At 43.8% G+C, this 15,829-nt stretch overlaps 1 protein-coding gene across 3 annotated transcripts in view; it reads right to left on the bottom strand.

Moving 5' to 3' along the window:
• The window catches only part of Rnf130 (ring finger protein 130), a 108,917-nt gene that overhangs the window by 3,618 nt on the left and 89,470 nt on the right, over positions 1 to 15,829 (bottom strand). For 2 of the 3 annotated variants that reach the window (XR_004113677.1, XR_004113676.1), the window contains exons 8-9: positions 3,028 to 3,115; positions 50 to 2,512 (exon numbers count right to left, since the gene is read on the bottom strand). The gene's annotated coding sequence lies outside the window, so the exon portion shown is untranslated. The remainder of the gene's footprint in view (positions 1 to 49; positions 2,513 to 3,027; positions 3,116 to 15,829) is intronic. The other variant, XR_004113675.1, reaches the window with a different exon arrangement.

Genomic DNA, 15,829 nt, shown 5'->3' with positions numbered 1-15,829 from the left:
AAAAAAAAAAAAAAAGACAAAGACAAAAAGGACTGTTGACAAAGCTAACCTCATGGTCTTGCCTTTCCCTTCTAAGTGCCAGTTTTAAATTCAGCAGTTTTCTTTCTTGACATTTATGAGCAGTGACCCCGTGTCAGGAAGACTCCTGATGTGAAATCCCAGCCTTGTTCTCTTGCAGCGTGAAGAGAACTCCTAGAGCGAAGGTGAACAGCAGAGGAGCAGTGGCTTTCTTTCCCTTAGTGTGGTGTCAATTAGTGCATAGATGAGGGGGTACATGGAGGTGAGAGTACTAGGACCTGGAAGGCTCACAAAGCCCGCAGACATGCGGTTAGTGAGGTTCAGCAAGCCTGTGGGTTAATGCCTTTCTGACCGTGGATTTTGGCATCCCAGGCTGTCATGCCTCAGAGCAGATGAGCAGCAGGGGCTCAGCTTCATGATGGATTGGCTTTCAGGGTTGTGTCTGATGAGGGAACAACCAGAGGAGCCAGGAGATGGAGGTTGATTCAAAAACAAGGCTTAGTGGGCCTTGCGAGTTTTGAAGTGTTGATAGTAGAGCCTGTTTTCCTAAGAGGGGAGCAAAGGCGGGACCCTGGATGGACATGCTCATTACTTCTGGAGATGCTCTCGGGAATTGATACCTGGATATCCAGGCCGGTCAGCTCTCCTTTCTCTGTGAAGTAACAGGACCAGAGTGGCCCCTCCTCAAGGAAGCTAAGTATCTCAAAAGCTTAAACCTCTGGATTCAAGCTGCTGCAGCCCAGTTCGCAGCCAATGCTGCCCGTGGCTGTAGATCCCGATAGGCGTGTGCTCTATGGCATATGCCAGTAATGGTTGTGCACCCAGCTCCACCTGGGTATCCTGGTGGCTTCATGGGATGTCCCCTCATCATAGCTCCTGGTAGGAAGCTGTTATCCTCTGTACTCCCAAAGCACGTGCCCTCAACAAAGAAGCCAATGGCCATCCAAAGGCAGGAATCTGGATCTGAGTTGAAGGTGGCCCCAATTTTCAGGAAAAGGGGGTCAACCTGGTCTCTGGAGCGCTACTCTGAGTGAATCCATTCACAGGGACTGCTTCCTTGGCTGTTCTACAAGGACCACGTGCCCCAGTTTTTCCAGGGATTCAAATACTGTCTCAGTAGATTTTAGAGGACTCAATTTAATTTTTCTCCCCAAACAATTCCATTTCTTTTTTTTTAGTAAAGAAACTGTCTAGAGTGGAACTCATCTACCTTTAGAAGACAGATGAGACCTGAAGAAAATGATTTGCCGGAATCTGAGATAAGATAAGGCCAGGCTTCAGACAACATGGCAATTACAGAGTCCATCTGGTCCGCCACACTAAACCCTTGCACTTGAGCCTGTGGACCCTGGCAGTCTAGTCTCCTGTTGAAATGCTCTCACTGAGAACCTGTCTTTCAGAACGATAATCTATTGAAACTTTATCAAAAATATTTTTTATAGTACAAAGACTATAAAAAAGAAAGACAAAAGCCCTTGGTAAGCAGTAAAAGTGAAAGCAGGTTAGACCTTAGACATTAGTCCTGGTCCAGCCTCGGGTACTCAAGCTAAGTGCAGCTCAGGGCTCAGCCTGCCACTACGTTCTCACAGGCTGTCAGCACTCAGGCTCTGGGGTCTGCTTCAGGCACAGGGGCACCTGAGGGATCTTAGGATCTTGAGGGATGTCACAAGATGCTGTGACAGAGAAGGAGCCACACGTGTGGAGATGAAATGTGTGCGCCTCAAACTTGTGACCCACAGAGCCAATAAAAGTGTCGTGGGGCGGGGGGAGCCTGTTGTGTTGTCACACACAGGGCTAGACACTGGTGCTGCATTCTCCTAACAAGGGTCTGGACGCCTTCCCAGCTCTGATGAGAAGCAGGCTGTGACTGTGGCACACACTTCTGCAGAAAGGAGGTGTTTTGCTGATCCTGGTCCTACAAGTTCCTCGTATGTTAACTTGATGTCATTCTGGATGTGTGGGAAGAGCACACATGTTCCCAGTGTAACCATGCTGGCCACAGCATCCTCCTCTGCAAGTCTGGTTGTCAGCGCTCCAGTGTTTCTTCATGTAGGTGCTGAGGCTGGCAAGATAGCACTGGATTGGACAATCAGGATGGAGAAGGAGGAGCCCCCATTTGGTATTTAATAGGAGGATGTTGGTTTGCACTTCCCAATAAAACATTTAAAACTATTTTGGTGTTGATGACTGTTAACCTTATTGATACCCTGCAATCATCGTGCTAGGTTCTTGGTGCCACCTCCCCATAGAGACCACAGACAGCAGGGACAAATGTCTCCCATGTCCAGTGCCTATGTAAATACTTGTCATCTTATGTCATGCTCATCACAGATGCAGGAAAACGACAAAGCAGATGACTGTCTGATCCTGTGACGGCAGACTCTGGGCCCCATGGTCTGTGTCCTCCCAGCTCTGAAGGATGACAGGAGGTCGGAGTCTCACAGGGAGAAAGGAAGATGGAGCTTCTCTTGAAGGACTCCCTATGGGAAGAGGACTTTTACCAGAAGATACAGTAAGAAACAGGACAAAGGGAAGCAGGTCAAGGAGCCATGATTCATACGCTGTATCAGTGGGACGTTTTATCTGCGGCTTTCTTGTGCATGTGAGGACCACAGAATGTATTTTACAAAACCCCCATGCCACCCTGACACAGAACAGCGTGCGACTATTTGGGGACACAGACACATCTGCAACAAACGCATCATTAACCCCCGGCCCCACCTCTTCTCTGGAAACAGCAAGGCTCCTATGGTGCCTATGCTCCGTGGTCAGCTCTGGGTGGTGCCACAAGGCTCACTTGGGCAAAAATGCTGCCCTCAAACCTCTCCTTGGGGGGAACTCTGTAATTTAACCCTGAACCCCAACTTGTGCCCAGAGGTACTGCCATTCTTCCCAGATGGACGATGACAGAGGAATACAAAGTAAGAAAGGTGACCATAAATCAAATCTCAAAAGGAGAGACCCCCAATAGCCCATTTTTTAAAAAATCAGGTTTTGTTCTCATCATACATGTCCAAAGAAGGTTCGATTGTGGAGAATTCACTTTCATACACCAGGCTACGAGGCGACAGGGAGTTCCGGTGAAAGACGTGACCACCTGAAGAAGGAACAAGAAAACAGACTTAGTATGGCGGTAGCCTGGGTCGCTAGGACCTTGGAGGGGGATGTTGATCATCTTTGAGACACTGTCTCTTATCACTAGAAGGACAATAATGGAGGGATTATGTTTCTGAGAGCTGGGGCTGGGATGCAGGGCCTCTAGCGTGCCAGAGGAGCGCTGCACCTTTGAGCTGCCACTGTGTCTTGTAAGCATGATGGACTTGGTTTTTGATTTATTTATTTATTTATTTATTTTGAGATAGGGTTTCATGTAGACAAGACTAGCCTTGAACTCACTATATCTGGCCTTGAACTTCTGGTCCTCCTGTCTCTATTTCCTGAGTCCTGGGATTACAAGCATGCGTTACCCCATCTGGTTTATGACCCAGGACCTTGTGCATGCTAGTCAAGCACTCTGCCAATTAAGTCACACCCACAGTCATTTGTAGGCTATTTTAAATATATACATTCCCAGGGCTAGAGAAATGGCTCAACAGTTAAGAACACCTGCTGCTCCGGCAGAGGTCTGGAGTCCAGTTCCCATGACCCACATCAGGAGTCCTAACTGTCCATAACTCCAATTCCAGGGGATTCAACGTTGTCTTCTGACCTTCATGGGTGCTGCACACACATGGCACACATACATATATGCAAACACTCATACACATAAAACAAATAAATCTTTTTAAAAAAACCTTCCAAAATATGTATAGTCCCCAGTTAGGATATCCGAAGACATCACTGTAACTCTTCAAACAACAGCTGCCCGATGCTTTTGATAGATAGGGTGCCACTGGTAAATCTGAAGACTTCTTATGGACACAATCATATGAAGAACTCCATATCCTCTCCCCTCTGAACATCTGGCCTGCAGGTGTGAATACGCAGAAGCACTCCAGCAGCTGGGAAACCCTAGGGATTCTGGGTGGTGAGTTCTAAGGATCTGATTACACAACGAACTGAAGAAGATGGTAAAAGCGCTTGCCGGCAAATCTAATGACTTGAGTTTGATCCCTGGGACTTGCATGGCGGGACCAGAAAACTAACTCTTGCAAGTCGTCCTCAGAACTCTATATGTGTGTTATAGCAGGTATGTGCTTGAAAACATAGACTCAGTTAAATTTAATAAAACAGTTTTTAAAATTAAAGTTTTAATTTAAGACTCAATAGGCAAAAGTGCTCCAGAGACTAAGGGCCCTAGTCCCACGTCTACAATAATATAAAAGGCTGAGTGTAATCCCAGGTCTGGGAAGGTACACACTCCCCAGACCAGCAGATCCACAGGCTCCCTGCCAGACAGTCTAGTCTAAGAATTGAGCTCCAGGTCAAAGCAAGGTGGATGACTCCTAAGATATGACTAAGGAACAATGCCTTCGCTGACCTTTGACCTCCTCATATACTCTCCTACACATCTGCCCACACATGCATGCAAGCATCCCCAACAAATGAAAAAGTCTTAATTTATATTAAAGCTATACCTTCACATGGTTTGGTTAATCACTAATGAAATCTGAGGTGTTTTTTGGGGGCAGTATTTTTTTTTTTTCGAGACAGGGTTTCTCTGTATAGTCCTGGCTATCCTGGAACTCACTCTGTAGATCAAGCTGGCCTCGAACTCAGAAATCTACCTGTCTCTGCCTCCCAAGTGCTAGGATTATGTAGTGTAACCAGGCTGGCCTTGAACTTGCAATCATCTTTAATTTTTTTGGTTTTGTTCTTTTCAAGTCAGGGTTTCTTACAAGCCCCAGCACTTGGAAGAAAGATCTCAGGCAGATCTCTGAGTTAGGGCCAGCCTGGTCTACAGAGCAAGTTCTAGGGCAGTCAAGGAGACCTAGAGAGACCCTGTCTTAAAAACAAACAAACAATTTTATTTTGTGTGGGTGTTGGGGGTGGTGACTGCATGCCGTTCAGCTTGCGTGGAGGTCAGAAGACAACTTTCAGGAGTAGATTTCACCTTGTGGGTCCCAGCAATTGAAACCCGGGTTGCCAGGCTTGGTGGTAGGTGCCTTTACCACTGGGTCATCTTGCCAGCCTAAAGATACCGATTTTGAGATGCAAATTCTCACCTGAATTCCCGCTAAGGAACATTAGGATTTTTACTCCTATCCGTGTCCCTTCCCTCTCCCACAAACAATGATCCAAGCAATACTTTTTTGAAAGTTTAATATATTTCGTGCTTACACTTTTTGACTGTGCTGCTCAGAAGTAAGCCACATTTCTGTTTTCTTTTCTGCATGGCCCTGTTTTGTTGCTGTGGTTTTAGTAGGGTGACAGGGAAATAAAGTAAAATGAACATGATTAAAATTTACAACTTCAAGGGCTTCTGTAGCGGGGTAGAGAGATGGCTCAGTGCTTACAAGTGCGCATGCACAGCCATGAGGACCAGAGCTCAGCAAGCCAGGCTTCCCATAGTAGGAATTCCGGTTCGGAGGGACGGCATGGCTCCTTCTGGCCTCTGCATCTACACAAACAAGCACACCAGCACATATCTGTATATACTCTCTCACACAAATGAATGCAATAGATCCAGAGAAATGGGTTTTCTGCATATGCCTACCAACATAGCCAGACTAGAGAACATGAACCTGCCTAACACCTGCCAACATTGCCTGGAATCTTTTAGTAATCCCTTCCTGTCTGACCAGCCTACTCCTATCACCATGGAAACAGGTTGTCTTGCATCTTTCTAGAATGCTGAATCACTGAAGTTGCTATGAACATTAATGTTTAAGCTCTGTGTGAATGTATGACTCCCTGTCTCCTGGGTTAAATGCCTAGGAGTGGGATGCCTAGAGAGATCCATATTTAGCTTTGGAAGGGGCTCCGGGGTTGTTTTAGGTACAGTGCTTGTGTTGCTTTCCAGCCTTTGAGCACTGTACGCCAGAGCCTCTCACCAACCCTGTGTCATCCTTTTGAATCTTAGTCTTTCTAGAGTGTGAGTGGTATCTTCTTCAAGTGTTTTCTTGCCCTTCTCTCTATTCGTCCTTCCTCCCTCTCTCTTTCCCTCCTCTCCGCCATCCCTTCCTTTGAGATAGACTCTCAGTAGCCCAGGCTAGCCAGGAACTTGCTGTGTAGCTGAGGATAACCTTGAACTCTGTCTGGATTCTCCTGCCTACACCTCCCAAATGCTGGGATCACAGGTGTGCACCGCCCCGCCCAGCTCTCCTCTTAGTTTTTAAGATTCTATTTTCTTTTTCTGTGTATGAGTGTTTTGCCTACATGTGTGTATCCTGTATGCATGTGCCTGGTACCTACGAAGATCAGTCCAAGGCCTTGGATCCCCTGAATTGTAGTTATAGATGGTTGTGAGTCACCATGTGGGTGCTGTGAACTGAACCTGGGTCCTCTGTAGGAGCAGCCAGTGCTCTTCATTGCAGTGCCATCTTTCTTGCCCTTTGCTGGTGATTAATGATACCAGGCATTCTACCATGCTTGTGCCAAAAATTCTATTTCTTTTTCAGGGGTGGGTTCTGGGGCTCAAACCCAGGGCACTGGGCACACTAAACCAGAGCTCCAGCATGGAGCCACTCCTCAGATCTCCTTCTTCTTGATAAGGAGATCTATGCTACCCAGGGTAGCCTGGAATCTGCTATATAGACCAGGCTGGTCCACACTCACAGAGATCTGCCTGCTTCTGTCTTAAGAGCTGGCATGAGCCACCTGCTTTTGTTTTTTGAATTATATATATAAAAAATTTGGGGGCTGGAAAGATGGCTCAACAGGTTAAAGGCACTGACTGCTCTTCTGAAGGTCCTGAGTACAATTCCCAGCAACCACATGATGGCTTACAACCATCCAGACACACTAGTGTGTGTCTGAAAACAGCTACAATGTACTTACATATAATAAATAAATAATAAAAAAAATTTTTGAGATCCAAGCCCTTGTCAGAATTGTTTTGAAAATACTTTCTAAGAAAAGCTTTTCATTTTAATAACATGAATTTTGAAGAGTAAGCTCCAAATTTTGGTAAAAGCCAATTTACTGACTTTTTCCCCTTTCTTAGCAAGCACTTTGAGTCAGACTAAGGAAATCTCCGCTAGTTCCAATGTTATTGAGATTCTTCTCCTATGATGTCATTGAGAAAGACAGCAAACATCTTACAGTGTTTGGATTGGTAGGGGTTACAGTTGAAGTTCCATTTTATGCACACAGCCATCTAACTGTGGTGACTGACAGAGGCCTTAGCAGCTAATGGAATGGTAATTCACAACCACCTGTCCCTCTAGCTTCAGGACATTGGGCGCCCTCTTGTGGACTCTTTGAGCCCTGCATGCACATGGTACAGGGGCATAGATAGATGGGAGCAAATTGCTCCTACACATATAAAAATAAATAAATAAAGAAATTGTATTTTAAAAACCAGAATAAATTCAAAGATACTTACTGACTGTGCAAAGTGGCCCCCCAGACAGAAAATAAGTTACTTGTTTTTTTGACAACTGAATCTTGGTTTCCAGTTCAACCTGTAGAATCTAACAGTATTAAGTAGTAAAACATGTTTTTGTTTTTGTTTTTTTTTCAAGACAGGGTTTCTCTGTGTAGCTCTGGCTGTCCTGGAACTCACTCTGTAGACCAGGCTAGCCTCGAACTCAGAAATCTGCCTGCTCTGCCTCCCAAGTGCTGGGATTAAAGGCATGCGCCACCACCGCCCGGCAAGCATGTTTTAAAGTGGTAAATATAAACGCTTTCTGTTTTGCAGGAAAAGCTAAAGTCATCAGAAGCTAGGATGAGCTAATGTTTTCTGTTAGGGTTAGCGGACACCATTTGATCTGTCCCCCTTCCCACCCACCCCCCCCTCCCACCCCCCCCCCTCCGGCCTGGTCAGAACAGGGCTCTTGGTAAAGCACAAGCTTATTATGCTGAGGCCCTGGGTTCAAACTTTAGCACCAATTAAGAGTAGAAACTGGGGCTGGCGAGATGGCTCAGCAGGTAAGAGCACCACTGACTGCTCTTCCGAAGATCCTGAGTTCAGATCCCAGCAACCACATGGTGCCTCACAACCACCTGTAATGAGATCTGATGCCCTCTTCTGGTGCGTCTGAAGACAGCTACAGTGAATTACACTGGAACGAGGGGGGCCGGCAGAAGTCCTGAGTTCAATTCCCAGCAACCACACACATGATAGCTCACTGCCATCTGTACAGTTGTAGTATGCTCATACACATAAAATAAATAAAAATAAATCTTTAAAAAAAAAAAGAAAAAAGAGTAGAAACTAAGAATGTTCACACTTAGTTCACTAACCTGTATCTGTTAACTGGCTTCATTGAAAACACACACACACACAAACACACACACACTCTTCAGGGAGAGGCACGAGGCTGCTTTTGCCAAGGAAGTAAAGAGTGTAGATCAACTTGTCTATCACATCACCTGCTGTGTCATTTTTTATATTTTTATTCATTGATTTCTTTTTTATTTTATATTATTATTATTATTATTATTATTATTATTATTATTATTATTATTATTATTATTTTGAGATAGGCTGTTTCCACTTAGCCCTGACTGTTCTGGAACCTTACTACATAGACTATGCTGGCTTCAAACTTACAGAGATCTGTCTGCCTCTGCTTTCTGTGTGCTGCTGATACTAAAGCCATTCACTACTACACCTTGCTTGGTTTGTGTGTGTGTGTGTTTAAAAAGATTTATTTATATGAGAACACTGTAGCTGTCTTCAGACACACCAGAAGAGAGCACTGGATCCCACTATTGAGGGATGTGAGCCACCATGTGGTTGCTGGGAATTGAACTCAGGACCTCTGGAAGGGCAGTCAGTACTCTTAATGACTGAGCCATCTCTCCAGCCCTTGGTTAGTACTTTTTTTAAAGTCATGATTAATTCTTTGCTTCTTTGCCAAAACCCGAAGTTTTGAAAATACTCAATTTTATCTTCTGGAAGCTTCATTGTTTATTTAGCCTTTCACATTTGTGCCCCAAATTTCAAGTATGGCAGGAATTTTGATTCCCTTTTCACCTGGCAGACACAGCAGGCATGATGCTGTCCTGCGCAGGCCCTCCTGGTCTCTTGCTGAAAAGTGTCCCTAGATGCAGTGTTCAGGAGTTCACACTGTGATGCTCCTAGTCTGTCCTTGAGTCAGCACTGCATGGGCTTAACTGCTCTTGGTTTATGCAGCCTCTGTAAGTCCTCCGCTTATCTTCTAGAATTTATCAAGTTGGTCAAATTATGCCTCTCCACACTTGACTCCTAGAATCTTACAGAACCTTCAGGGGATCTGTAGATTAATATGAGACAATACTGAGTTTGTCCATCCTCCAACTTGTGATGATCCTTCTATTAGATCTCCTTGAATGTCTAGGCAGTGCACAGTAGCTCTCTGTGTAGAGCCCCTGTGTTTCTTTCAGATTTATTCCTTAACAGGCTGTCTACTTGATACTCTTGTAAGCAGTATCTTTTTTAAAATTTCATTTTTGATTGCTTATTGTTGGTGTGTTATTTTAAAAAGGCAGGATCTTGCTGACTGGGTCCAGAGCCGCTGGGTCAGATGTCCTTCCTCCCTCGGCCTGTGTAGCTGGCTCATGCTATTGGGCCTGGCTTGGTACTGCATTTTGTGACCAACTCTGCTAAATGTGCTAATTTATTTTAAGAGCTGATTTGTAGGCTCCAAGAATTTTCTCCTTAGGTTGTCTGTGGACAATGGTAGTTTCAGTTTTTCTTACTTTTTACTTACACCTTTCATTTCTTCTTCTTGCCTTACTATAGTAGCTAACACTGCTGACGGTGTGGTAGGAGACTCACAGTAGGTATGCCACCTTATAGTCGGGAAGGAGCATGTTTTCATGCTTGTGGTCATTTTTAAAATGCATTATAGTCAAGATCTGGCATCTGTGATAGACACTGTCTTAGTAAATTGCCATGTGCCATGTGTAGACTCAGGAAGAAGCTGGCTCTGGAGACAGGGCTGCTACACACCCCAACCCTATGTCCAACACAAAGCATGAGATTCAGTTACTGTTTATCCTGTGATGCAAGAGCGCCAGAGGTGTGAAGCAATTACTGAAAGCCTCACACAGGAGAGGACACGTTGCCTGGGACCCTCTTCACTTGTCAGTCACTCTGGTGGACTGCTTGGTGCCCAGGCTTTTCCAGTCAGGCCTATTGGACAGTGGAAGTGTCAGATCTAATACTACTGTCTTTCTGATGTACACTGTTTGCTTCTTTCCCTCAATCCTTCTCAATACATTCATTTGGAGTGGAAGTTACAGTTTTATGGGCCATTCTCTTTATGAAACATCTTGGAATTTTAGCAATTTTTCTCTCCTATAATTATTAAGAAAAAAAAAAAACAAACACAACCTTCCACTCCCCCTGCTCCTGTCAAAGTTCAACATACTCATTTACAAAGAAAACCAAGATGGCCAGGGCCAGGTATGTAGCACATGGCTGTAATCCCAGCACTTGGGAGACCAAGACAGGGCTGTCCTAAATTCAAAGCAAGCCTGGGATAACAACAGAACCTGGGATAAGAAACACACAGACACACATGCAGTCATACACACTGACATATATACACCCAGACAAACGCAGGCAGGCAGGCAGGCAGGCAGGCACGCATGCATGCATGCACGCACGCACGCGCATGCACACACACATCCCTGCAGATATAGACACACACCAAAAAACTCTTAGGTTTTCCTATTTACATGCTATCAAGATTCTTTCCCACCGGGCGGTGGTGGCACATGCCTTTAATCCCAGCACTTGGGAGGCAGAGGCAGGCGGATTTCTGAGTTCGAGGCCAGCCTGGTCTTCAGAGCTACACAGAGAAACCCTGTCTCGAAAAAGCCCCCCCAAAAAAGATTCTTTCCCATATTTTGTTTAATATGTATCTGGAGCTAGGATGGCTGTTTATCCAGAGGACCTGGATTTAATTTCCCACTCACATGACAGCTCATAACCACCTGAACTTTAGTTCTAGGGGACCCAATGCCTTCTTCTGTTCTCTTGGGCATCAGGCATGCAGGCAAAACATACACACACACACACAAACACACACACACACACACACATTTAGAGAGAGTAAAAACAAAACCAAATATTCATATCTATATTTGCAAAACAACCTACCTTCCCTCTTTTCTCCCTCTCAACTGGTTAACTGGTACTGATGCTATGCAGATCACAGAAATACTTGGGACATTTTCTCCTTTCCTACTCTTCCTTAAATGTAACAGTCGCACAATTACAGTTATGAAGTAGCAGTTTTATGGTTGTGTGTGTGTGTCACAGCATGAAGAACTGTAGAAAAGTGGTGCAGCATTAAGAAGGTTGAGAACCACTCTGGACCTTAGGGCTTTCTTTGAGGAATGATTTTTTTTTTTCTTCCCAAGACAGGGTTTCTCTGTGTAGCCCTGGCTGTCCTGGAACTCACTCTGTAGACCAGGCTGGCCTCAAACTCAGAAATCTACCTGCCTCTGCTTCCCAAGTGCTGGAATTAAAGGCGTGCGCCATCATTGCTCGGCCTGAGGAATGATTTTTAAATTATGGGTCCAATGTATTACTTAGATGTTGGTGAATTTAATTTCCTATTCCTCATATCAATTTTAAATAGAAACACATTTATCAATATTTAATCTTCAAAATTTATTGACAAAGTTCCAGTATTTTTATCATTACTTTTAAAAAATTTTAGTTTTTATTAATGTGTTTGGGTCTGTATGAGTGTATGCCACATTAAGTGCAGATGCCCGAAGAAGCCAGAGAGGGCACTGGCTTTCCTGAAGTTAGAGTTACAGATAGTTGTAAGGCACCTAACATGGGTGCTGGGAACTGAACTCTGGTCCTCTGGATGAACAGGAAGTGCTGTTAGCTGCTGCTCCGGCCCCCGTGGCTACTTTTAAAAAATCATGGCAAAAAGTACTAACAGAATTTGGTATCTTTATCATTTAGAAACATGTTTGTACATCTTGAGCACTTTACATATATATTATTATGAAGGGAATTTCCAGGATTTTTTTCAACCTGCAAGCCTGAATAGAGCTTCAGGCTCTAACAACTCTCCCTCCCTAGAACTCTGGATCTCACTGTTCTCGCCCATGTTTCTTTGTAGTTTCTGATGTGTTGCACTCTGTAGTGATGTGTTGCTTCTTAGTATTGGGCATTGGTGTCTCCTCGACTAGAAAATGACATTAATTTCATTATCTTTTTAAAGAAATGCCTTTGTGCTTGATTTATTTCAGCTGTGCATTTGTCTTCCATTCATGACAGTGTAGTTTCTTGAATTCAGTTTGATGTTCTTGAGAGAAATGCCTAGAGCACTGGCTTCTAGTGCTTTTAGACTCATGGTCACATATGTCTAATTTGTAAGAAGGGGCATCATACAAGTTTTAAGACATTTTTAGTATTTTAATCATCACTTAAAATTTTACACTATTACCCTTTCTGTTGTCTATTTTCTCCTGAATTTCCATTTATTATTTTCCTTACGTGTAAAGATTGTTTTGTTATTTCCTTTATTCTTGTGATTATAATACCATTATATATTCTTTAATTAGATATTTTCTTTATTTACATTTCAAATGTTCTCCCCTTTCCTGGTTTCCCCTCTGAAGAAACCCCCTATTCCTCCCCCGCCCCCAACAGTTGTTTTTGTTTTTGATGAGGTTTCAACTATGTAGCCAGGATCCTCCTACCTCAGCTTCCCAAATGCTGGATGCCTACTGCACTTTGCCTAACTCAGCCTACGCCATAGCTGTTTCTACACTAGAAGTCTAGTGACCTAGTAACAATCACTTCTGAGACAATCAAAATTTAACTGCCGGGCAGTGGTGGCGCACGCCTTTAATCCCAGCACTTGGGAGGCAGAGGCAGGTGGATTTCTGAGTTCGAGGCCAGCCTGGTCTACAGAGTGAGTTCCAGGACAGCCAGGGCTACACAGAGAAACCCTATCTCGAAAAACCAAAAAAAAAAAAAAAAAAAAAAATTTAATTGCATTTCAACCGCTTTCCAGGGTCTTTAGATGAAGCAGATGCAGATGTTGTTACTGTGTTTTTTGATGAAACTAAAAAAACAAAACAAAACAAAACAAAAAAAACATTGAAAGTGAAGGCAGTCTAGTGCTCAGTGGTATCCAAAAAGCCCACTAAATAACTCAGATTTGACAAAATTTAAGAATTAGTTTGGAAAGGCTGGGGAGTGTTATTAGTTGATAAGTACTGAACTAGCCTGCATGGAGCCCTGGGAGAAAGGGGACAAGAAGTTTAGGAGGTCAAGCTTACCCTTGTCCACATGTCAAAGTTGAGGCTACCTTGGACTTCCAGAGGCCTTATCTCAAAACAATAAAAACAGCCCTCAAACTCTTCACTATGGAAACCTGTGTTCTGAAATTTAACAGTGGTTCACAAACCTATTGTATTGAACCTTCCTTTAAAAAACTCAATAATGTTCAAAACCTGCCCTGCTTCTCACTTTGAAAAGGCTTGGATACTGGTACAGGCCCTACTTCCAGGTCAGGTCCCTGATCGTAAGTCAGAAGCTGTTTTGTCACTGTCTTATCTTAGGCTTCATGGCTATTGCTTGAGTGGAAAGCAGCACGGATTTCCATGGAAAGGTTTCCTCATATAAAGCTGGGGGTGGGGGGAGTGAGCCTTTCGAAGAGTCTAAGCATTGGCTATGTTTTCTCTCCGAAAGAGGGACCTCTTGTACTTTGGTGGTGAACACGGCTTGGCCTACCCAGTGTTCACTTTGTGAACAGGAAGGAAATGAAGATGGGCTGTGAGACCTGAGTGACCCAGAGCTGTTCTTAGGCTGCATATGCCTGATAAGGCTTTCCCCTTTTCAATATTAGGAAAGACTTTGCAGGATCAGCAATTTTTTTTTTTTTTTTTTTTAGATAAAGGAAGGAAGCACAGCCAGGCACCTTCACTGACACAATTTTTCAAATGTTCCAAGCCCTATGCTGCTACAGTAACCTTTCCTGGTTGGTGAGGAGACTGAGGCAGCAGGAAGCTCGGTGAGTCAGGCAAGGTCTCATGCTTGTCTGCTACACATTCTAATGCAGATCAAATCAACATAAAGTAGACACTGGTTCACAGGGCAAACTCTCAGGAGAGCCGGTGCAGATTCTGCTTACTTCGTCCAACGCTTACACCTGCCTGGACAGGAACCTAATGCCACGAACTTCTGCTGCTTGTCCCTATTTCCAAATGAGAGAGGGCCCTGGCCCAAAGCTGCGCTGCGGCACATTCATACCCAACAGTAAGCACAGTGAGTGCGTAGACAATCACAGGTTAAGTTTTTGAGTTGTCTATTGCTGTTAAATCCAATTCTTAAACTCTGGAGAAGGAATTTACTATAGTAAAACCAAACAACTGGAAAGGAAAAAAGTTAAGGACAATTTGGAATCTTTTCTCTGCTATTTAAAAAGTCTTAAGCTAGAAAGTTGCTGGCCAGAGGGAAATGAGGCTTGCTTTGCCAGGCTTAGTGGCTGCAGCTGCCTTCAGCCCGACATAGGACCAGGAGACTCTGCAAGTTCCTCTTTGGACACACTTACCAACTCTGGGTCCACTGGTGCCAGGCCTTCTTTGACATAGAGTATTCTTATAAACATTTATTTTTTGGTTAAAAAAAAACCCTAAAGTAAAAACAACTGTATATTCTCCCCCAAGAATTTAGAGCTGAAATACTTGCCTCAGTCTAAATATGGTCACATTCTAAGTTTTAAAATACTAAGCGAAAATTATTCAGTTTTATATATTAACTCTATGCATATCATGTCTACTAAAAAATAAACAATTTCATTTTGATGCTAATTCTGTATTGGGCCCAAAGGAACAAAAAAACCCCACATTTTAATGCAACACACACAAACGCACACACTGACACACACCCCACTACTTTCTTGGTTACTGAGATCACAACTAGAACACAAAAACTTGACATCAGTTAAATACCAAAGATATAAAATACCACATTCTTATCTCAGTTACTGATGACCTACATTTCCAGTTGTAACCTATACATTTATTCCTTTTTATCTTTTAGTTCTTGCCAAAAATTATGCTTTATTTCTTGCAAAATTATTTAACAGTACTAATTTTTAGAGAAGCAGTATGTGATGCTAAAAACTTAGAATCTGTGGGGAGAGAAGATACATTAAACTAGCAGAAGGCAACACTGCTGTTTGAGTTCCTCCACCTTCTGATGACTGTTTTGAAAGAAACAGATGATCACAAATGAGAAGAAATATCGGAGGCAGAATTACTTTGATTCTGCTGGACTAATATGAGGTGGCTGGGACTAGTCTACGAACTCACCAACTGTACCGAGGGAGATGTCAACTCCACAAACTCTTCTGTTGAGAATAAGGTTAGCTGACAGCTGTGCCACCCAGGGGGCCCTTAACCAGTGAAGCTCAGCATGTAGGAATGCAATGAGCAAACTGTGTGGCTTAAACATTTCTCCAATTCCACATGCATGACATGACCCAATATGCATGGGTAAAACCGAATCCTAGGGAGAAGCAGAAGACTTAACACAGTAGGTGAAGAGTCAATGCTCACAGTCTACGGTGGGCAGAACACACGGAGAGAAGCAAGGAAAAGAGAACTGAACACGTCCACCAACTAGACACAGCAGACACTCACACAGTGCCGCGCCCACCTAGTAACAGCAGAATCCTCCTTGGGGCGCACTGAGCACCCTCTGCGACAAACGAGGTGCTAGAAAAGAAGCTCTGGTAAAAAG

This window comes from Mastomys coucha, unplaced genomic scaffold (genome assembly GCF_008632895.1).
Source record: "Mastomys coucha isolate ucsf_1 unplaced genomic scaffold, UCSF_Mcou_1 pScaffold5, whole genome shotgun sequence".
Classification (NCBI taxonomy): Eukaryota; Metazoa; Chordata; class Mammalia; order Rodentia; family Muridae; genus Mastomys; species Mastomys coucha.
This window is presented reverse-complemented; position numbering and strand designations above follow the sequence as displayed.